At 33.1% G+C, this 24,555-nt stretch overlaps 1 protein-coding gene across 5 annotated transcripts in view; it reads right to left on the minus strand.

Annotated features, from left to right (window-relative positions):
- CDH19 (cadherin 19) overlaps positions 1 to 16,151 on the minus strand; it is a 73,528-nt gene extending 57,377 nt beyond the window's left edge. For 2 of the 5 annotated variants that reach the window (XM_074355159.1, XM_074355162.1), the window contains exons 1-2: positions 15,986 to 16,150; positions 9,942 to 9,993 (exon numbers count right to left, since the gene is read on the minus strand). The gene's annotated coding sequence lies outside the window, so the exon portion shown is untranslated. Of the gene's footprint in view, positions 1 to 181; positions 315 to 9,941; positions 9,994 to 15,985 lie in introns of all 5 variants that reach the window. The other 3 variants (XM_045510594.2, XM_074355161.1, XM_074355160.1) reach the window with 3 other exon arrangements.
- Positions 16,152 to 24,555: the final 8,404 nt, after the last annotated feature.

Below are 24,555 nucleotides of genomic sequence, written 5' to 3' on the forward strand. Positions count from 1 at the left end.
GAAGAAAGACAACTTCTGAATCAAAAATTGTAATTAACCACACACTAAACCTTTTCCCATAGACTTTGAATATAAAAGACCTTTTCTTTGTCCCATTTATAAACTCTCATTAGACATATTTTGCATATTTACTGTGGAGTTAAAAGCATATGCTGCAGTTGAAGCAACAGCGTCAGAACACCTGCATATGAGTCTCTTGAGCCCTCCTTAATACAGCAGCCTTCCGCGTTCACTGTTTGTGTGGTGTCCCAGAATATGGCATCATTCTATCCCGAGGGGCTGTTGTGAACTCTGTTCTGGAGCAGTGGGGACGGCTGTGGATTAATGAACACCGTATTTGTAGTGCTAAGCATTGACAAGATTGAACCTGACCATACAAAATATTCTAGAATGAGAAGAGACAGATTCCATTTGATGAAATATACACTGGCAAATTGCTCTTTTAAAAATCTGGTATCCCACCTTTTATTCCGCTTCCACAAGCTATCAAAATATGATTTCTTCTTCTTATTTCAAGGGTAAATCTCTGAATGCCTCTGTACTGAAGATTTGCCTAAACTCCTTTCAGATCACATTTCACATTACATGTTGCCAATGCAGTTAATATGTATAGAACTTAATGACGTCTTTACCATTTTTATTTTCAAACTTTTTCTTTTGTTTTGTTTTGTTTGTTTTGGTGGGAGGGGTAATTAAGTTTGCTTGTTTGTTTTAACAGAGGTACTGGGGATTGAACCCAGAACCTTGTGCTTGCTAAGCATACACTCTACCACTAAGCTGTACCCACTTCACCATCTTTATCATTTTTGTAATCTAATTTTAATTTAGCCATTGCATGTCTATAGGCTATTTCTAACAGTTTTTTTAATGTGTGACTTCAGTAAAATATTTTCATTACAATTTTTTTTATTTTAATGTTCTTGTAAAAACATGTAACATGCACAAATATATTATTTCTAATATATATAAAAATAATACCATATTATTTCAGGAGGTAAACCCTCACATATCTGTCTGTATTTGTATATTATTGTATAATTTAAAAACACTGGAAAATCCCTGAATACCCTAAATCTATTCGTTTGGAGAAGATACACAAAACTGTTCTCACAGTTGACAAAGAAATAAGTGAATAAAAACAAATTTCAAAATTCATATTAACATAATGTTATTCGGCCATTAAATGTGGTGCCGTAGTCATTCAATGAAACGGAAATATGCTGTATGTTTCTATTTTGCTTGGTGAAAGAAAGCTGGCTAGGTGAAAGAAAGAAATTAAATACATAGAAAATAATTTCATTAATTAAAGGAAAAAAAATATGGACAAGTTCAGAGAATAAGGCCTGGAAGACTATGTCCTTAAATGCAGACAGAAACCAGCTCTGAATTGAGGAATTATAAGTAAATTAAAATACACATGCATTTCTGTGTTTTGGTTTTAATGTTTATTTAGTTAATACATATATACATATAGTTTTATAACGAATTATAAAACTATTTTACATACTTGAAGGTTATGTAGCACCATAGTGAAGATCAAGAGTTTACTGTTTCCTGACTTTATTGAGATGCAGGGTCATAAAGGCTGCACGGTGAAGAGCGCCACCTGTGGAGCAAGGATGACTATGACTAGACCACCGCCGCCACCCACTAACTGTATGACTTTGGACAAATGGCTTAACCTCTGGGTGCCTCAGTTGTGTCATATGAAAAAGGATGATAAAACGGCCTATCCCTTAGGCTTGTTATCCTGATTAAATGAGTTGATGAGCCCAGAATATTGTCTGACACTTAGTATGTCCTGTGTAAGTATTTGGAACTAACTCTATGAGAATAGTTAGCTACACATGGGTAGTAAAGATCTAATGATTTCTTTATTTCTAAACTTTGAAGTATTTAGCTATTGTTATTTCTTCAAACTACAAGCACATATAAAAACTTTATAAATGACTACTGCAGACACAGTGTAGGAAACACTGTTCCTATTGTATGTGTTCTGCATGTATCTTCAAAGGAATTGAATGTCATTATTTTTTTCCAAGCATGCTAAGTGACTATGACAAATAAATACTGTCATGCTTGAAGCAATATGTGATATTGCATGAGCATATATAGACTGAAAATGATCCCACTGTGACTCAGAACAATTATGCTTTCAAAGAAGACTAATTATGACTTAAGGGATGAAAAATATTATAATCTATGCACTTATACAGTTTGTAACTGAATCTAATTAGAAATTGTCTTTTCTATGACCTCTTCTTGGTTACATAAAGATAATTATTCCATCTGTGAAAACTTATAAAAATATAATGTATTCTGAAAGGCTTGTGGAAATCTGAAACTAAGCTCAACTAAGCCAGCTTCTCATAGAGAAAAGCAGATGGCAATTAATATAATGGCTCCATCTTCAGAAAACCATTGTGTAGGCTTGGCCAAAATAATATATCAAAAGACACACTTTGCGACAATCAGAAAGTTTCAAAGTTTAAAAAAAAAAAAGAAAGAAAAACTCCTAAAATCACGGTTTCTTAAAAAAACTACTTTAAAAATAAGATAACATATCTCTCTTTATCAATTTAAAGAAGCACGTCTAACTTCTTATATTGGGATCTAAATGTATGAAGCAAGCAAATTCTACAAAACCTCAGTGTGAAACAGCAGTAGAATGAGGCTTTTGGGGCTGTGAGTGGTAACATTACTACAGAGAACGTAGTCAGAGATTCTTTTCCTTTTTGTCTTTTAGTTTGAGAGATTATTTATAAAAGGAAAAATAATGAATGCCTTGAAATCTCTTAACAGGTCTCCTTTATTCCATAGGCATGTTTATAATTCCTCGTAGAGCAGTAACAGTGGAAGGTTACAGACTGCACCTTGAAGTCTTTATTTTTTAAATGTTATAGACACTGTCTCAATATTCATTTCAAAAAAGGTACTCTATATTTGTGTCAACCTATTTAAAACCTTGTCTACTTACTTAAATGTAGAAGCAAGGATACTACGAATGGAAAAATATTAAGTTCCTGAAATGTTCCAGCTGAAGTATCTTGGGGACTCTGTATCATCTATTATTTCCAATCTCAGTGTCTACTTCTGTATTTAATTTATATTTATTTTTATCTTATTAGTTAATATAATATAAGTTTTTAATGAAATAATTTTTCTAATCAGTGCTTGAAAGCATCCACGACTCCAGGGCTTTGAAGTGGTGGTTCAATTTCTCGCATCTACCATGACAGTTTATCGCCCACCTGAAGGTGCCGTTGCATCCCAGCACTCAGATAATCACGGTCCCCAGAAAGGGATGCAATGAGTAATACAGAAACAGAACTGACAAAGCTTGAAGGCTAATTGGATTTCAAGAGAGATTTCCTGTGTAGGGAGTGTCAAAGGTGGGTTTGGAAATACTGAAGTTGAGATACCTGCAAAAATTACGAGTAAAGATTCCAAGTGGGCACTTTGTGATTCCAGACTGACAGAACTGCAATTGTTATCACGACACCCTCCCTTCCACCCCACTGCTCTAAGAAAAATGTAGCTTTAATTCTGTAGGACTTCATAAAGTACCCCTAACTTCTGGATAATTAGTAAACTGAAATGGCTATGATTGGGACATGAAATAAGGGAAGATAAAAAGGAACTAAAATCTTTTTATCACTGTGGTAGACATACTAAGGTTTATGAGTATTCCTATTTCAACTGGGCAGGGTTATGTGACTCACTTTGTTAATAAAATGTAAGTAAAGTTATGTCTATCACCTCAGAACAGAAGCAATAAAAGACCTATGGATAATTCTTTTCTCTTTCTCTTTCCTTTCTTAGGCAACCAGATGCTGTGGTTATGAGACGGTGGAGTCTCATTCAAGCTTGGGCTAATGAGCGACTGTGTGGAACTGACTACTGCACCCCCACTGACTCGTAAATATTTGTGGTATGAGATTGCTGAGAACTTGGCTAACATAGCCTAGCACCCTAATAAAATCACCAACTATATTCTTAACAGCATGATAGGTATTCCATGCATCCTCCTGTTAATCTTCCTTGTAATTCAATGAGATACTAATTATTAACTTCCACTTAAAAACAAGAGAAAGATCAAAGTGAGCTTATATAAACTAATGAGAGAAAGGAGGTCACAAAGGCCAGCTGTAGAGAATGGCTGGAATGAAGACCAGTCAGAGCAACAGAAGAGATAAAAACGCCCAACCCAAAAGGACACAAGAGGTTGAACAGGGTCAGAGTTCAGGAGAAATATGATGTGCCCAGGGACAAGTACATTTGCATATTAATTTCAAAAACATTATTTCAGACAGGAGCCCAAGTTAAGTCATTTTCAAGTTAAGATATTAAGAGTAGTTAAAGGCTATAAGTCTTTGTAGCTTGTATAATTGAGTTAACTTCTTCCTGGGCATACGTCAAGCCCTGGTTTCTCTAGTTCAGTCTAGTCCTGATTTTTCTGGGTTATTTTCTCTGCAATAATAGGTACTGAATTAATTCTTCGGCCATGTAGTCACTATTTTAAAGCAAATGCTTAAAATCTTGTATCTTGAGTTTTATTTTTCTTTGTGATTTCCCCATTTTTCTGATGTATTTGGATTTGGATTTCTCAAGCATTTAATACCAGGATATTTTACATTCATGTCCACAATCTATGAAATATTAAAGTCAGTTTTGGCTATGCCATTAAAAATAAAAACTTGAAAGAAATCTTAATTTCATCACAGTTATAATGAATAACTTTTAAAATTAAGATTAGCCAAGATAATGAATTGTCTGGAAAATGTTAGTCTTTTTTTCCCCCCTGAGGTGCATAACATATGCCTTTTCTTTCTCAGGTAATTAGTTACAGTATTATTTTATTTGGAGTTATAGCTGAACATAGACATTCTCTGTTAGCATTCTCATGACATGAGGTGGCAAGCAGAAAATATTTTTGTGTTAGCTGTTTTTAGTCTGTGATGTTAATTAACATTTAAAACAATAGCACTTAACAGAAGTAGGAAAAGTAGATGTTAAATTTTTATTGTAAATAAATGTTTTACCGTTGATTTGACTTTATGTATGATTATACAAATGAAAGGTAATTAAGAGCAGTATATTCAAAAGAAAACATACAACTAAAGATAAGTCTACATTCACACCTACATACAATAGTAGTGGTAAGTTCTGTATCCGTAATTAGTGAGACTAAACATTTTTTCGTAATTATTACTAGTATGTCCTTTTGGTTCCCTCTGTGAGTAGCCTCATTTATTTTTGCTAATTTTTAATTGTTTGTATTTTTCTTATTAATTTTTAGGCATTACTTACAGGTGTTGAAAAAAGTGGCTGGTTAGGCACGTATGTTTAGATTTATTCTAGTCTAGCAGTGACTTCTCATTTTCTTTTTTTTTTTTTTATCTTCTGTAATTCTTAATAATTTATTTTTCTTAAGTTTGAGAACACTTTCCTTTTTAAGACTTCTCATTTTCTTTATGGTGACTTTTCTCATGCAGAAAATTTTAAATTTCAACAAAGTCTAAATTATCAGGTTTTCTTTTTTCTTTATCAGTTGTCATTTCTGTGCCATTTTAAAGAAATCAAATATTATAAACGCATTCTACTCTCTTTCTGAAAAAAATTCCAGGTTTGCATCTCATACTTCATACTCTTCATTAGTTCACATGGACATTTTAATTTTTTTAATTTGAGTCAAGGAATCAGCTTTACCTCTTATCATATGAATAGTAATTTTCAGAACATTATTTTGGATAATCCATAATTTCCTAATATATTTATAATGTCACATTTGTTACAAACTATGTTAAAGGCTCTCTTTTCTGTGCAGACTAATGACACAGTTTTAATTACTATATAAGTATTACTATTTTATATTCGCCTAGCTCTACTGGTGCTAGTATTCTTTTTTTCCTTCAAAATTAGTTGGCTATCATGGTTCTTTAGCATTTCCTATACATTTTAACATCAGCTTCCAAAATTATATGAAAAAATCTAAATATGTGGTTGACATTTTCTTGATATTAGAGATTCATTAAGGAAAATTTTGTCTCTACTTTTATCATGTTGAATATTTTCTCCGTTTTTGAACATCTCTCCATTTATTCAGGTTTTTAAATAATCTTTCAATCTGTTTTTTTTTATATTTTTCCATTAAGATTTTGACCATTTATGTGAGTCATTCCTTAATACTTCAGAGCTTGTTTTGCCATTTTAGATTGCACTGATATAACAATTATACTTTTTAGATTGATGATAATACATCTTTCTTCTTCCTTTTTTTGTATCTAACATATTTTCTGAACTCTCCCATTAGTTCTAATTGTTCTTTTATTCTGTATGAGTAATAGTAATTCTATTTCTTCCTTTCTAACCACATCTGCCTTGACCACTAACCCAACTCCTAAATCCTAACCTCCTAATGATTACCTGACTGATAGGTTCAAGAAGAATGAGTAGAATTATTATGGATGGACACTTGTATGTTCAGTCCTGTGGATTTCCAGTTGCAATTTCAAACCCAGAGCCTATAACCACACACTTAATCTGAGTGCAGGAGAAGACAATTTGAAAAATTAGGGGCATATAGAATGCAGTGGGCAGCAGACAAGGGCTTTCCTATTTCAACAACGCCAAATAATAAATAATTTAAAAGTACATAATGTGCATAAGTACATACACACACACAATTCTAAAATTCTCACTTTCCCCCCTATTTTCACAAGGAAAAACTGTTGGTGTTTAAACACTGAGTGGCTATATATTGTTGGGTTTGTCATATTTATTTTATTAGGCTATGTTACTTTCCATTCATAGTTTTTAAAGAATTTTTGTTATGAATATGTCTTTTTACTAACTGAGATTATGAATTGATATTTCCATGTTTCTTTCTTTTAGTCTGATCTCATAATGTGTAGAACAGAGTAAACAGAATCAATAATGTTAAGGCATCCTTGCATCCTAATGTATACAAACAACTTTGTATATACGTGTGTTATGTATATAATACATAATAAAAAAACATGTAACATAAAATCTGTATAAGTAATATTTTCACATGTCAATATGATATATTTGTAGGTAGTATAAATATATAGAATATACATTATAAGATAATATAATATAGCATATGGGATATATATAGCACATGATGTTTTCCAGCTAATATCATATGCAGAATTATTCTGCTGTTTCTTCCTGATCCTGTCCTAGTTTGGCATTGGAATATGTTATCTATATAAATTGAGGAACTTTCATTATTTGGATTGCTATCTTACATTGTATGAGAGTGGACTTATTGTTAATTAGTCCCAAGTAGATACTATCTTTACCACTGGTTAGATCTAATTAATTTTTAATTTTTATGAATAGAACTAATCAAAGTTGCATTACAAACACACACACACACACACACAAATTGTGTCTAAACAAGTAGAATATGGTGTTTATTTCCAAACTCCTGCTCTATGTGTGTATGTGGTGGGGGGGCTGGTGTTTGGGATTTACGTGGGTTGAAAACTAAAGTGCAATTCATGCAGATATACCACTGAAATACTGATAAGAAAATACAACATATACCTTAGGTTTCCTTTATTACCAACCTAATCCTAATAAATTCACAGCTTTTAGATAGTCTATAACAAATAAATAATGATTTTCAATGCTAACAAAAACTAAAAGACAAATTTAGGAATCTAAAATTTTTAAACAAAGTATGATGAATAAGGTACACTTTTAAAAATTTCATAAACTTTGAAATAAATCACAGCAGTTTCACAAAACCATCAGAGTTGGAAACTCCACAATTACACAAAGTGAGGCATTTTTCAACAAAAGCATTGTTTCAAATAATTATAAAACATTATTACTTATTTTCATTATATAAGTATCTGTTGAATTGAACTTATATATCACTATAAAGACAAGATAAAGGAAAAAGTATTTTTCTGATTACCATCAACACATTCTACTCTCCCAAGAATTTATTACATTTATTTATTTTGTCCTAAATTTCCATTGTGAAGATATTATTTTGCTTTTCACTCGTTGAAAACCTTTTTAGCCACTGCTTACTACAGTAAATACACAGTTGTGCTCTATCTGACAATTTTTGCTGATGTTGTATTAGTAGCTACATTAAGCCTAGTCAAATATATCAACCGAATGTTCCTTCCTCCAATTATCAGTTGTTTCTGGTACATCTTTATAACTATAATATCTATAAATTTATTCTTCCATCAAAAGCAATACTTAGTAAGCACCACTGCCAAATGGTGTGGAAAATATGATTTTGTTATTGAAAAAGGCATAATATAAACATGATTTTTTAGAGCCCCAAATTTTAGTGAATGAAAAAAACAGTTTAATGTCATACACTCTATTTCACTTGTGTATGTGTTTGTGTTTGCACAGAATCAATGCAGAATTTAAAAATTCATAAAATAGCACCACAGAACCACACAGTAAAGGATTCAGATGAACTAGGTGAGATATTAAAATCATTCCAGTAAAAGCACTTTTTTGACAATAGTAGTAATAATTATTTAAAAGTATGAACATATGTGACAATACTATTATTAATTTAGCTGATAACATTTTCTCTACTTTAAAATTTTTACTGCACATGCAGAAAATCCCTCAATCTTTAAATGTGTAAATTAAACAATAACTTGATTAGTTCAGTTCTTCTATTTCTGGGAAATAATTTGCACATCCTATTTTACATTAGAATTAACTGAAAAGCTGGGTAAAATGTAGGTTTTCCACTCCACAGCTTCTGATTCACCAGTCAGATATTTTTAACAAGCTCCAAAGGTGATTCTACAGCAAACAGTCTGAGGACATTAACGACCTCCTCCTCCTCCTTTTCCTCCTCCTCATCATCTTGTCTAACAAATACTGACTGCTTACTCCGTGATTATAATTATACAAAGAGTATGCCATTCTTTAATTGATTTGTCTTACAACAATTCCTTGGTGCGTGTTCTATTATTGTTGCTGTTTTATAAATGCAGACAATGAGCAGATGTGAGTTAACTAGCTTTGCTTTAGCCATGTAATAATTGGTGGGACTGGAGTTAAATCCAGGGAGCTTGTTTCCTTCAGAGTGGGTACCCTTAACCAATGTGCTGGCAGGATTCTGGAATATGGATGCCAGTTTGGAAAAGAAATATATATGCAGATATTGGTCAGGGTTTCTTTTTAAAGCAGTGGTTTCCAAACTTTCATATTTTATACTCCCATCAGAAAAAAAAAATGCTTAACGTGGACTCCAACATTTATATATGTATTTATATACTAATTATTTACTTCTACAACATTTACCTATATAGGTGTTTCATAAAACACACCGAAAATTGAAATGCAAAAGAATGAGGTAAAGTATCAATACAAATAGAATTTTTTCTGTTTTCCCATAGCTCAGCTGATGGTCTCATGCATGCCCTGTGCTATATAAACACCTATCAGGAGACTGCTCCGCGAGGTGGAGGAGCACTACGTGGCCATTCAGAATGCTCCAAGTCCGTATCTCCCACTTCACCCTGATTTTCCCTCTCTCCAAGATAATAATTTGCTCTGGTTCTCAGACTGACTTCTACTGTATAGCCCTGATTATGTAGTAGTAACTTTCTGGTTGCCAAATTATATCTAGAATAGATGGTTCTCATAAATAACAAAGATGAAGAATATGTAATAGTAGACAAAGGTATGCCATGAAGCAAAGAATTAAATAAAAACAACTGTATAATTTCCCTCTGGTCCTTTTTCTTATATTATTTATTTAAACCCTTATTAATAATATTTAATTAATGCTAACCATTATGAGAATCTATATAAAAAGTAAAGATTTGCATGAATGTAAAGATAACAACAGCATGGCACTAATCAAGGTACTTAAACAGGCTCAGATGGAGTTTCTCCAGCTGCAAAATGAGATAACCCACCTGACCTCTATGTATGCCGAGATCAGTCACAGAAAAAGATCGGGAACTGTACCTGGAACATACCAAATGTCCAAAAAAGGTAGTTAGTATTATGCCATAAAAACATGTCACTTATTTAAATATTTATAATCACAGATTTCTTCGGAGCACTCTAATTAATCTGTTCTTAGAGTGCATGAGAGAATTACTAGTCAGTCTCCATCACTACAGGAATCAAAAATCAAAGGAGTGACTGTCAACATGAATGCTGTTAAATCATGGAAGAAAGAGTTCCTTCCAAGACAGGGCAACAAAAAGTAGGAAATACTTCCTGCAGACTGTCTACAAATGATTTCAGGTTTATACACCCAAGGCTAATGTGTGCAGCTTCTACTATGTGAAATGTCAGGTGTTGGCAAGGGACAGGAGGAGAACTGCGCTATAGTTATGAGACCTAAGATACTTTGTAGATAGATAGGATCAGAACGTTAAAACCATTCCCTTACAGTGCCATTGTCACAACTAAATATAGATTTAGAAAAGTTGATTCTATTAACTTGTAAGTTGAAATATATCTACCTAACTCCCTTCCAATTTTCTTTAATAAAGAAACATATATCCTCAAGTAAAAAGCTGTAATATTTGGGGGTCTCTAAATCAATCACCTTAGTCATTGTCAGAAGAATATCTAATGCAGTCCACTCTTATGGCCACTTTTTAAAAAAAGGTGTGGGAATGGTTAAAGGTGAGTTTGAGAAAATCTCTTAGAAAGTAGGATAACAAGGAATGGATATAGATAATTGGATAGAAAACATCAGAAAATAAGCGGATTAATTCAAAAGACACAACATCCAAAAGTAATCTCAAAGAAATGGAGGGGAAATATTGTTACAGAATAAACGTGCAGTCTCTGTCTCCACATCCAATCTACAGAAAAAGGGCAAATCTGGCTGGCTTTCCCCCTAGTACTACAATGCAACCAGTCCATGGAGATCAAGAGGGATCCCCTTTATTTCTGTAACAAAATTCAATAAATACTTTTCTCTCTCTCTTTTTTCTTTTGGAGATTAACTGTACAGTGGCATGGCACATTGTTGCCTTCACCATAACTACGCTTCCTTTTAAAAATTCTCCCTTTATTTGGCTTGCAAAGCTCCACACACTTTTGTGTTTCTCTTCCACCTCAAGAATCTGTTTCATTTTATTGATCTATTTCTTAAACTCTGAAGTTCCATTCTTGAGAAACCTTTTTCTTTCATTCTATCCATTTATCTCCTGATTTTGTGGCTTTGGTTAACAGCTGTAGAGCGGAGCAACACAAAGCAGTCTGTACAGTCCATGTGCATCTCTTTCCTGATCCATAAACCTACTTTCCAAGAGACATTTCAGTGTCCAAGTCCCACATAAAAATAATTATGCTTTATTCCTCATTTCACATACTCACTGTGTTATTTCTTTCACTGAATGAAACCAGCCTCCAATCTAAAACTCTCACTTGAGTAAATCTACTCTATAAAATGGCACACCATTTTAACAGATTAATGTGTGTGGTTTTAAAATGATCGAATGAGTATATATATGTAAATTTGAAATTTGTTCATAGACAAATATATAGACACACATACGTGTATATGTATATATGTGCATGCTTGTGTATAAACACATATGCTTCTTTATTATAAGCCAGTAAATTTGGAGTAAAATCCTGATATGCCTACAGAATTGTTATATTCTGTAGTCAATGGATAAGGACAGAAAATAAATAACCAAAGAGAAACCAATGTTTTTAAATGGCCCCAAAGATGACAGTACAAATTAGAAGAAGCGGATTCACATTCAGTTGAAAAGCTACATTGTGGCCCTTTTATTTTTCATCTAACACCTTTGGAGAAAGTGTTACATTTTTCTTTACTAATTCAAGACCAATTTCAAGCACTGTCAAAAAGTATTTGCTTAATGACAAACAGTACCATTAAAATTTCAAACAAAAGATGCATCCATATCTTTTTCTCTTTATCTTTTTTAGTGTTCAGGTTATATCTTCTATTTATCACTGAATCTGATGGTATTATCTATTTATCAAAGGAGGTCACAGATGCTCCACTACAGATTTTTAAGAATAAAATAGATGGCAAGCTCTTGAAAACAATTCAGCTATAATCCAACTTAAAGGCAGAAAAATGGCGACATTTTCCTTTCCTATGATTTATGTATAATTTGCTCATTTTCACAGGAATGACATTTCTAAATTTTGCACTTAGAGAAAATTACCTAGGTTATTTTTAGCTGTAACTGATGCACCAAAATTATTCCCACTTTAATGAACTACCATGCTAATTTACAAAATTCATTTACCATGAAAATTCTTAGAAGGAAGAAACAGATAAAATGTACTGATCTTGTATACTGACACGTCACTGTCCTATAATAACATTTCAAACTTGACTTGCTATGCCAAGGCAGAGTCTCTGAAAATTATGTTTTGCTTTAACTTTAAGACATCTTTTGATGATTCTGAATATTTTTTACTACCTTTCACAGTATTTCTCTCGAAGGCGAATTGTTATGTTGCTCATTTGTCTGTTTTAAGTAAGGTAGACTGTTTCCAATATCTGAGTGGAAATAAAGATTTGTTCCCAGGATTTGTGTCTTAGCTTTTCTTCTGGTTATGATGGTCTCTATCCATTTTGATGGCCAGTGGCTACCTACCTGCATTTCTGCCTTTTTGACTCAAGTATACACTCATAGCTATGTCCTGAGAAAAAGCATCAAAGTTGCCTACATGCCAGTCTTGGGGGAATCTTTTCGGGTTACTAATTTCTTTTTTTTTTATTTTTTAAAATTTAAATTTAATTTGTTTTTTAATTGTTAGTTTTTTTTTTTCAGGTGGAGAGGAGGTAATTAGGTTTATCTATTTATTTACTACTTTTGGTGGAGGTACCGGGGATTGAACCCAGGACATCATGCATGCTAGGCAGGTGCTTTACCACAGAACTATACCCTCCCCCTCAGGGTACTAATTTCATGACGGATGTTATATATTTCTATGGACTTATCTCTGCAGTTATTGAAATCATGTTTTTTTCTCCGTAGTCTGTTAGCATGGTGATCTCCACTGAATGATTTTTGAGTATTAACATAAGCTTGCATTCTCAAGCTAAACTTTACTTGGTCATGGCATATTATTCTTTGCATTGTTGCATTTTTTTTTTTTTTTGGATAATATTTTAAGGAATTTTGTTCTTCCTTCAATATTTGATAAATTTATTACAAAAACCATCTGGACTTGGAGTTTGTCAGAATTTAATTTATTTAATAAATGTTGGGTTATTTACATTTCATATTTTATCAGGTCTATTATGGAAGAATATAAAACACAGACTTTTCTATAACACAATATTAAGATATATAATTCAGTGGAATCCAGTGCACTCAGTTGTACAGCTACTAAAATTCTAGTTTCACAGTACTTAACACTTAAAATGAGTACAGGATAATCACTAAGCACTCACTCCCAGTAACACCTCTTCCACCCAGCCTCAGATAACCATCCACTTGGCTGTTCTAGCCTTTAACTGTTTCTCTTAGAGTCTGACAAAGATGATTCTGAGAATTTTTCTCAGTTTTTTGATGTTTATGTGGAAGGACAGGCTGTTGAAGCTGCCTATAGCTGCCATTTTCCCTTGATTTCTTAACTTTAATTTCAAAAAGAAAATTGATTTTTGTGAAAAGGGAGTTTTTAGAGCATGTTAGCTGGATTCTTTCAATTGAATGGTGGTGAGAAACTCTCTAATGGAATCAGTCTTAAAAAAAAAGGGTCAAACATCTTTCCAGTCATTATGGTAAAAGTAGCTCATTCATTTCTCAAATCTGTGAGCTATCAAGAAAGAAAGGACTCATATAGGTTACTAAGTTCCATATTTGTTTATGTTTCATCCTCAATCTGTTATGCCAAAGCAAAGATACAGATATTGGAAGATCATGGTTATTAAAGCAAGTCATCATGACAACAAAATATAAAAGTTCTATTTTCTCATATTCATCAGCATGGTTCTCAAACATTAGGTCAGTAGCAATAAATCCCAGTCAAAAGAAAGGTTTATGAAAAGATCAATATGTTCTTTTAAACTGTGTAACATATTTATTTCTATTGCATTGCTACTCAATAACATGTTAAATACTACTTTATAACACTTAGAATGTTTAAAGGGTACATGTTGAGTAGCAAAAAATTCAGAATCAATTTTTATTTACTTACTGATTATCATTTATTAAGTTATATGCAGCCAAATTATGACAAATTCATGAAAGACAGGCCAGGTTTCTTAAGAACACATGGAAGGCATTTGTGCACATCATTTTAAAGCATCTTCAACTAATGAAAATTTAGTTGAATTATTTAAATAACTTCCTGGGGATAAATACCTTAGAAAGATTCCAAAGGGGAAAACAAAACAATACAAAAAAACGAAAGTGGGTAATATACGCTTTAAGAGTCTACAAATTTGTGTAAAAGTGCCTATGTGTTTAAGCATCAAAAGGCACAAGTAAAGAGCATACTAAAATTGAAACTGTAAAAGGCAAACATAGCTTACAAAATGACCTGGTTCATTTCAGTCATTGTTAAAAAGCCTTTGTAAAGTAGAAAACACATATAAATAATACGAGATCAAACAATTTCTAGATTTCATAAACTGGTTATTTTTAAAAATTGAATAAATCTAGATTTTAAATTTTGCAACATTTATTATTTTTTTAAAATATTTTTATTGGTTACAATATTTGGTGAACAGAAACGTTCAGATTATACTGCAATTTAAATACTTTCAAACTAAAAATTTTAAGTATGTGTATTTTCATACTAGTGGTACTTAAACATTTAAAGTATCTAGACTTTGGAATAAAGAATATTAAATGAATGTATTAATTTATTGTATTACTTGATATTGCAAATGGATCCAAAATATAAATATATATTACTAAATTTGCAAAAATTTTATATAAATAATGTCTTCTCTCCAGATACATTAATTTAAAAAAACTCATAAACTTGTTAATTTAAAAAAACCTAAAATATGAATTTATATAACCTAGAGAAAACATTTGCCATTCTATTTATGTATTTTTGTTGTTAACCTCTTTTGTTTTTTTCATGTGCTAGTTACAGATTTATTAAATCTTTTTGGCAAATTTACACTAAAATCTTTTATTTAAAATTATGATTCAATCAAATTATTTGTTAAAAATTAGAAGTGAAATAATACTAAATGTCTTACACATTTTGCATTTTCTTAAGTTTTATATATTTGATATTTGATGAATTAGCCTTATTATTTCATTTAGTGGATATATGGATTGCAAATTAATGTGTACATGTTTGGATGTGTATGGGTTTATATTTATAATATGCTCAATATCTCACTTTTATTAGCATTATTTTTATAACATTCTTAATTACTTAAGCTTTCTCACCTTAAGAATTTTCAAGAGTCAATAGAAAGTTTGATAGCTGAAAAAACTTGCCAAGAGGAAGAAAATAAAATAGTAATATTTCAACATTAGTAATAGATTGCCCTTCAAAGAAACATCTAGTTTTACTCAGATATGTGGAAAGCTGCATAGTAACATTTAACTAAGAAATAATTTATTATAAAAATATTTACTCTGTAAATAAATATTTTTCTTATATCTTTAAGATTGGTAACTTTACTGCTCATAGCATCTCATAGCACAGAGGTAAATACATTAAAAAATTAAGAAATAAAATCCTGGAGAAAGAAAAAGATGCAAGAGTCCTACATTCCTCCCAAGAAACTTAACTTTTCAAATGTTCTAAATATCAGCATCTTTTATTTTTCTCAGTCTGAACTGCAGAGGTGGAGAATTGCTCTTACCAATCTTTGTTTTAGAGAATGTTCAATATACGTGTCATAGTTTAAAATTTTTTAGAATTTTTTTCTTTATGAAGCATAAAGTAGCAAAGAGTTTTTCAACTACTTTTTGGTCCTATCTTCATTACGAAGTAATTTATATACTCAGTACATGCCTGATTATCAAATTCTTACCTGTGTATCTTCAAGTTCAGTGAGTTCTGCAGAAACTGAAATTCAAAATTCTCGTGAAATGCATGAGGAATAGTAGGAGAGATTGTTCTGAGTTTTGCTTCACAGGCCTCTCACCAAACCTTACATGTGCCACACTGCTCTGAGCCCAGACGCTTGTGCTTTTAGTACCAAGACCCTCAGTATGTCACTGCTTACTGAATGCTATTTTGGGTTTCTGAGTAGAGCCGTGAACACTGAGCCTTTGTGCAAAACATCATAAGGGCACTCTGATGTCCGTTCATAGTCTGGGATTCAAATGCAGACAACTCCAGCAAGTTGTATGAGCTGATTTTTTTTTTCTTTATTTTTCCTAACAACGAGCAAAAAGAAAATAAAGTACTTATTGGCTTGTGGTGATAAGGAGGGAATTCAACTTATGTAAGAGAATTCTGCAAGTGGAAAGGACATGCCCTCTACTTGAGGATTCGCTGATGAAACAAATGATCAGTTTAAAACAGGCACAAAAGTTACTAAAAAGAGAAGAGCTTTTTTACTGTGTGTCTATGCCTTCTGGCTGCTCCTTAATTCAGTCTTCCTGCTCAGGAATCAAATAAAATACAGAAAGAGAGGGCAATGTCTAAATTATAATCCTCATCTTTTCCTTTATTTTATTACCAAACTATAATTATTGTATTAAATTTATAATTAGATTTATAGTTATCATTACTTATAATGAAATACATAATATTATACTCTATATTGTTTACCCAAGCTGCTTTTTGTTAAAAATCACTTTTGAAACAAATCAGAGAAAAGTTAAGAAGTATGAACAGTGTCTAACACTGTGATGTCTATAAAATTTAATGTTTTTATGGTTTACATATGTGATTGTTGTGAAGAGACAGCCCCAAATTTTAAAAATATACTTGAGCCCTGCAGTACTGGGAGTATACTGCACGTTTATTTTCTTTTTTATCATAACAATGGGAGGACAGTAGGAAAGGGATTACATACAACTAATGTTAGAACTAAATAGATTACATGATGTCTGATTCATGCTTACTTCATTTTTGAATTTATAAAAACCAAATTGCATTGGTTACCATTTGCTAAATAAATGTTAGATGTCTCTGCAACATGCAGCAAAACCAAACAAAACTAAGTGTTTTTCCCCCTGCAAGTTACTCTTTTTTTAATTTTGCTAAGAACAATTAACATGAGAGCAATCCTCTCAACAGATTTTAAAGTGCATAGTACAGTATTGTAAACTATAGGCACAGTGCTGTACCGCAGATCTCTAGAACTTACTTGTCTTGCAAAACTGAAACCTTCTACCCACTGAACAACAGCTCCCCATTTCCACCTGCTCCCAGACCCTGTCAACCACCATTCTACTCTCTGCTAAGAGTTTGACAAATTTAGACACTTTATATATAAGTGGACTCACTCAGTATTTATCCTTCTGTGAATGCAGTATCTCACTTGCATAATGTCCTCTAGATTGATACACCTTCTAGCGTTTGTGTAAGAATCTAACATTTTATGGGATATTGCTTCCTGCCTTGGTACAGCGTCCACCTCCACTTTGAATTGCAATTACACTTTTCAACCTAAAAGCCTAGTGTTCAAAAAGCCCGAAGGCTTATCTTAAGGCATAAGGGAGCAAAGTGTGGGTCAGCATTGTCTATGCCAATTGTTAGAATACCAGTAAAAGCACAATCAGGACTGTAGAAACTCCACTGAGACAGGATTAAACTCTGTAAAAAACGTCCATGTTTATGTTGAAACTACACATTTATGTAGAATACCATTAACACAATTTTTGACTTCATTAAAAGTAAGATCCGGTCTAAAGCACCTAAGTAAAGTGTCCAACTAGGTTTGATTTTAATGCAGGCACAAATACTATAAATTACTTAAGAAATGCACTTTTGTCATGAGGAGAAAAGTCTTTTCCAGCTGTAGGAGGGAAAAGAAATTTTGAATAGTTGATGGAACATGGCTGTATAAGAATGGAGAGTCTCAGAATTAAGTACAGCGCTGGGAGAGCCAAAGCCATTACACTAAGGGTTACGGGAGGTCTGCACACCACAGAACAGACGTTAAAGGGGGGTGGACAATTCCAAGACACAGATGCTGTTTCATAACTACACAGAAACATTCTAGTAAACAATCATCTGCTTTCACATGCAGTCCGGGGGAATTCTATAAATGTCATCGGCCAGCAGGCTGAGGAAAGAGCACAAAGTTTCAGAGGCATTCAAGCCAGGACTGAACTGAGTTAATCTAAATAAAGATTTGAATTCAAATATTACAATCCATCTATGCTCTGAAGAGCCATCGATTTCTTTTTCTAAAATAAAGATAATTAAGGAATAGAAATCTATTAAGTTAACGGCAGACTGGACCAGCTAATGAAGTTAAGATCTAACAGCAGGCAGAAAGAAGACAAAAGCCAAACATTACTCAGGTTCTGACCCATCCCTTGAGACAACCCTTTAATCAGAAAGTTTAGGTCTACCTACATCATAGCACAGAGTATCCAGGTGACTTTAATTAGATATTTAGTCTTCGTCCAATCAGCTGTGTTCTGGATGGTAGGATCTAAGGTCTACGTCCTGATCTCTGTAATCCTGGAGCATACTACTTCTCAAACAAAAATTGTATTCATAAGCGGTTTTGAAAAAAATTTAATATATTAAAATAGAAATAATCAAAAATATATTAACTGTATATCACTGTATCAATTAGGATTATTTTGGCTGCCATATAGACAACCAAACCAAACCAAACAAAGTCCAAAAGATAGAGACGTGTGACACAATGGATTTAGGGTTAGTCGGACCCAGTGGTTTCTCACTGCAATCAGTTATTTGGGTTTGTTTGCTCTCCTCAAGAGTAAGTAATTTTCTTTTTTCAAAGTGTGCCCAATAACTTCATTTTTTTCTTATTAACTTAGATAATCATTTGTCTGAATCTGAACAAATTATGACAAAGAGAAAAGCTTAGAACTATCAAGCCATTCCTGCACCTGGGAATAAGAACCTTTTGGTAGAGAAACAGATTAATTTAATCAAATCAGGGCTAGACTGTTGAATCCTGTTTGTGACAAACAGTATTCACTATAGACATGTGTGGAAAATAGGTTTTTAAAAAGCTAAAAATAAAAATAATTTTTCCATGAGTGCTCTTTAGATGTTATTCTTTTCTGATAGTCCAATTTGATGCATTTTGTTTTTTAAAATCATGAGCCTATATTACAATGATAAATAGAAGAAAATAAAATAAAATGCATAATGATAAAAATAACAATGAAATACTAGGTAATCCATATACTTCAAACAATGCCAAAATTCTTTTTCCTTAAACTCAGTAAAACTTGGCTCCCAGTTAAGAAACATTTTATTGAATATGGCAACATTTTGTATGGTCTTAGATTTATCTTTTAAATCCTAGCTGCAACAGCCATTAATTTGATATAGCTAAAATGCATATGTTCATATATATGTTCCCATTTTCTTCTTTTATTTTTCCTTTATTTTCTGTTTTGTTTTGTTATTTTTTTTCCATGTGAGCAGACCTTGCTCTCTGGAGCTTAGCATCTAAGGAATAATTTTGTCTAATTAAACTACAACATAAAACCCTATGATAGGGTAAATTGACTTGAAAAAATACAGAAATAACAAAAGTCCCTGTTGATTAAAACTGTATTTTAGTAATTGGTAATACATAAACAATTTAAAATACTGGAATTCAGAACCCCAGAAATGCGGAATTATCACTATTGACCTCTGGATCTTGATGCATCCATCTATCTGTAAGTCATCTATAATCTTTACTTTTGCAAGATGCTGTGTTAGAGGTTATAGTTACACAAAGACAAGTAAGACTCTGAGCAACCATTTCTTGAAAATGAAAAGCACAAATCATTTTAAAGGATCAGACAGGATGCTTAACGAAATGAAATGAAACAAAATGAAAATCCAATAGAATCACTTCGGAAAAGAGGAATGTCAACCTCCACTGAATATGTGATGAAATGTGTTATTTAATCAAGAGCTGGTCGTGGGAGAATTTTAGAACATAACAGCTTGTTTGCAACTGAGCTGTAAGGTCCAACTCGATGTCCTGACTATTGTTTAAGTTTCCTGAAATACAGTGGTAACGTTAAGACATTTCTCAATTTATGAAAGATTTTGCATGTATCTATTAACAGAAAAATTCCGCTTAAATGGCATATTTTTAAATTAATGAAAACTAGTCATCAGAAATTAGTAGTGTTTTAATATAAGTTAAATGACGATCTTCGTCATTTACTTAATAGTAATTAGATGACAATCACAATCTGCAAATTCAGAAGCTGATGTGACAAATCTGCTCAGCTTTCTGTCTTTAAAAACAGAAGTTTTATTAGGATACAGCCACCTTCATTTATTCATATTGTCCAAACTGTGGCTGTTTCCATGCTCTGATGGCAGAGTTACGTAGTTGCAACAGGGACTCTTGACCCACAAATTCTAAAATACTTATTATCTAGCCATTTACAGGAGAAGTTCACGAACTTCTGCTTTTATTCACGTGATGTAGTAACTTTAAGTTAATATTTATAGCATAGTTTACTTAAAATTAAATTACACATATTTGACTAATAGATAAATACATGTTATAAACACATCCATAAAATATACAAAAATCTACATGGTAAAAATCATCTTTTTCTACATTATCTTGCCTGTCAGTGGGTCAATGAATTAATATAGTTGAATAAAATGTTTGTCTCTTAAAACAGAGCTTAAATATTTTATATTTACTTACATATATACATTAAGGTTAATTGTATATATATTAGTGTATATATAAACATATATATTTATGTGTGTGTATATATATATATGTTTATATATACAGGGTGTCAAGGCATTTTCTTTGAGATACTATCCTAAGAATGGGTCTCTGCATGTTTTTCTATAAAACACAGTCGTCATGTGTCTATGTCTTCCAGTTTGTTCCTTAAGAAGAAGGACTTAAAAGAAACATGTGAAGACATACAGTTTAATGTAACTATTTTAAAGAGATAGTTTAGGTGAACAGTGAAACTGAGTAGAAAGTACACATCATTTCCATGTTCCCTCTGCCCCTACAAACACGGAGCCTCTCCAATTGTCAACATCCCCCACCAAGTGGAACATTTGTTGTAACTGATGAACGTACAGGGATACATAATTATCACCTAAAGTCCACAGCTGACATTAGGATTTACTCTTGGTGCTGTACATGCTGTGGATCTGGACAAATGTTTGGACATATATTCACCATTACAGTATCCTTTAGATTGGTTTCACTGCCCTCAAAATCCTCTGTGCTCTGCCTGTTCACCCAACCCTCCCCTTAACTCCTGGTAACCAAGTGATCTTTTTAATGTCTCTATAGTTCTACCTAAAGTTTTACAAAATGCCATACAACTGGGATCATAACATAAGTAGCCTTTTCAGATTGGCTTCTTTTACTTATAATGTTGATTTACGATTCCTCTATGTTTTTTTCATGGCTTGATAGCTCATTTTTTTAATCCCCAAATAATATCCCACTGTTTGTCATTTGACCTCCTGAAGGACATCTCTGTTGCCTCCAAGTTTTAGCAATTATGAACAAAGCTGCCATAAACATCCGTGTATAGGCTTTTGTGTGGACATAAATTTTCCCTACTTGGTTTCAGTGATTAGCTTTCATATCAATTTTTAAAATGCTTTTATTCATACCCTTCCACAGCATTTTAACACCTTGCTTTTAATGAGCATTTCTACAAGTCATCTTAGGTTTAATAGAAAAATAATGGCTTGTACTTTTCAGACATATTTCACTTGTTATATTTTGTGAAACTATGTTTTCAATAATTACAAAACCTGGCATAAATAGTTTTGCAAACAAACAGAGCTGACTTTTTGGAAGAATATATTTGTATGGTTAAGAGGAAAAGGGTGCTTATATATTAGAGAGTATTATGGAAGGTCTGTTTTGCAGAAGTGGGAAGTTTCAGTTATTCCGTTTTACAGTACAGATGGAGTGGCCATGCTATGATAGAAACTATACATACATAATCATATTTAATCCTTACCACATTCCTGCCACGTAGTTTTGTGCCCCCCGCCCTCCTCTACTTTACATTTGAGTAAATATGAGACAAAAAGCAGAGCAAGGTCAGAGAACTTTTTTATACCAAAGCTTGTATTGTACTCTCTATAACACATTCCCTCTTTACCGAAGAAAACTTGAACAATTTTTAAAAGATACACTTCTTTTAAAAACATGATCAGCAATTTAATTTAATAGTATTATAATAGCCATGATCTGTAAAGCAGTAAAACTAAGCATATAAGCACTTAAACTAGGGTCCTTTCTTCCTTTATTGACTCCTTTTTTTTGTCCTTCCCAAGGAATTTTTGAGCATCTACCATTTTTAGGCATCTGTCTTAGTGTTGGAGGTACACTCACGAATGCTACAGGAAAATAGCCCCTATCTGGATGAAGTTCACGTTCTAGTTAAAGGACACAGTGAATACACAAGGTAAATTAGTAAAATATATACTGTACTTGATAAAAGTGCCGAGTCGAGGCATAAAGCAAGTGAGAGTGGTAGTTAGCATTGTCATGGGGTAGGAAGCACAAAATTTTATACAGAAGGTTCAGGAAAGGTCCAGCTAAGGAGATACATGGCTAAGTAAATGCATGGCTAAGATGAAGGAGTGAGAACTGAAGTCACCCAGCCGATGACCAGCTTAGGTCACACAAAACTGTTAGCCAAAAATGCTCAGGGAACATCAAGGCATCCTCATGGCTGGAGTGCAGAGAAGTGGAAAGTAGCAGAAGGTGACGTGTGTGTGTGTGTGTGTGTGTGTCTGTGTGTGTGTGTGTGTGTTCACTTGTGCACAAGGTGGCAGATTTTATGACCGTGCTGACAATTCTGGGTTATTCGGTTTTTAGAACACGTGAGATGGGAAGCCAATGGACAATTTCAAACAAAGGGGGATGTGATCTCACTTACATTTTAAAGAACCAGTCTAGTTTGTACATTAAGATTAGGATGTCAGGGGTCATGATGGATAAAGAGGTAAAAATGTTAAGGGCTATTGTAAAAATCAGCATCTATCTTCTGGATTATAGTAAATTGATGAAGCGGAGATTCGTCAGGCAATTTGGGTTGTAAGGAAAAGAGATTCACTGTCGTTATGTTCGAGGAGACGTTCATGGGAATAAAGGAAGAAGAGCCACGGCAGGGTTATAAGATAACAGTGAAGACAGTGGTGGGAGCTCATGGTTTCCATGTTAGGTCTCCAGAAATGACTCAGCTCCAATTAATATTATATGATGTCATTAGCTTCCTCTCTGTGTATGGTTTTCTCTCCATCAGAGTTTCTGCTCTTTATAATTCATCTTATTTATGGTTGATTGTTACACCCATAAATTCACAGATTCTCAACTTCTGCTAGTAAATGCCTATTCTCGTCCTATTTTCCTATTAAAACTTCTAGGGGGACAATGTGTTCCAGTACATCAGCAATGATCCTATAATCACTTATTGTTTAGAATCACACCTCTTGTCCAATTTTCTATGACCAAGGGAGTAAATGGTGTTGTATGCAACAAATGGTAATTCTCCAGGGCATCCTTTCCAGCAGCGGCAGGATAAAGGGTGCCATGACTCTTCTCGGTGATACGGAATTGTCAGGCATCATGATGTATGCTGGCTGCTATTAGTTTCATCCTTGTGTAAGGCATGAGGAAACTAAAACACAGAGAAGGTCATGCAGTTAGGATGTGCTGCTGTCAGACCTCAAGCTTCTATCTATCTGATGTTAGAAACGACAGTTTCCACTCGATCACACACAGTCTTATATTTAGGAGTGCAAGTGAATATGCAGCATTCATTCATTCAAAGACTGTTCATTGAGCGCTGCTATGTGTGATGTACTGGGCTAGAAATAGATAGAAACAAACAAATAAAAAATCCCACTACTGCCTTTCCCTTCAAGAATCATGGCATCTACTAAAGAGCCATGCACTTTTTTATACTCTGATAAATTTATCACAGGGTAATATAAGACCATGGGAGCATGTAGCTTAGTCCACTAATATTCTGCAAATGGGTGTGTGGAGGCAGTTGAGAAAGCGTTCCCCCAAGATGCGGTGCTCATGATGACCCTGATGGACAAGCAGGTCTGCTTACATCAGGGAAGGTTAACCATGCATGCAGTATCATGACAGAGAATGTCATCTTAATAGAATGCCGAAAAAAAATGGCATACTTGGATTTTAAGGTGGGTGTTGTGAAATGTTAGGAGTTAGACATGAAAAGATAAGCAGAACAAGCACTTGAAGTGTTTGATTTAGTTCTGAATACAGTAACGTCTTTGAGGAAGGATAATTTCACTAGCTCTCTCTTTCCCTCTCTTGTCATAGACAGAGGATTATCAATGTTACTAATCTTAAAAAATAGCCTTGCTTCTTTTGATTTACCTATTCTTTCTATTTTATTGATTTTCACCTTTATCCTTATCATTTACTGTGCTTTACTTACACTGGATTTAGTTTGC

The sequence above is a fragment of the Camelus bactrianus genome, chromosome 30 (assembly GCF_048773025.1).
Source record: "Camelus bactrianus isolate YW-2024 breed Bactrian camel chromosome 30, ASM4877302v1, whole genome shotgun sequence".
NCBI classification, from domain to species: Eukaryota; Metazoa; Chordata; class Mammalia; order Artiodactyla; family Camelidae; genus Camelus; species Camelus bactrianus.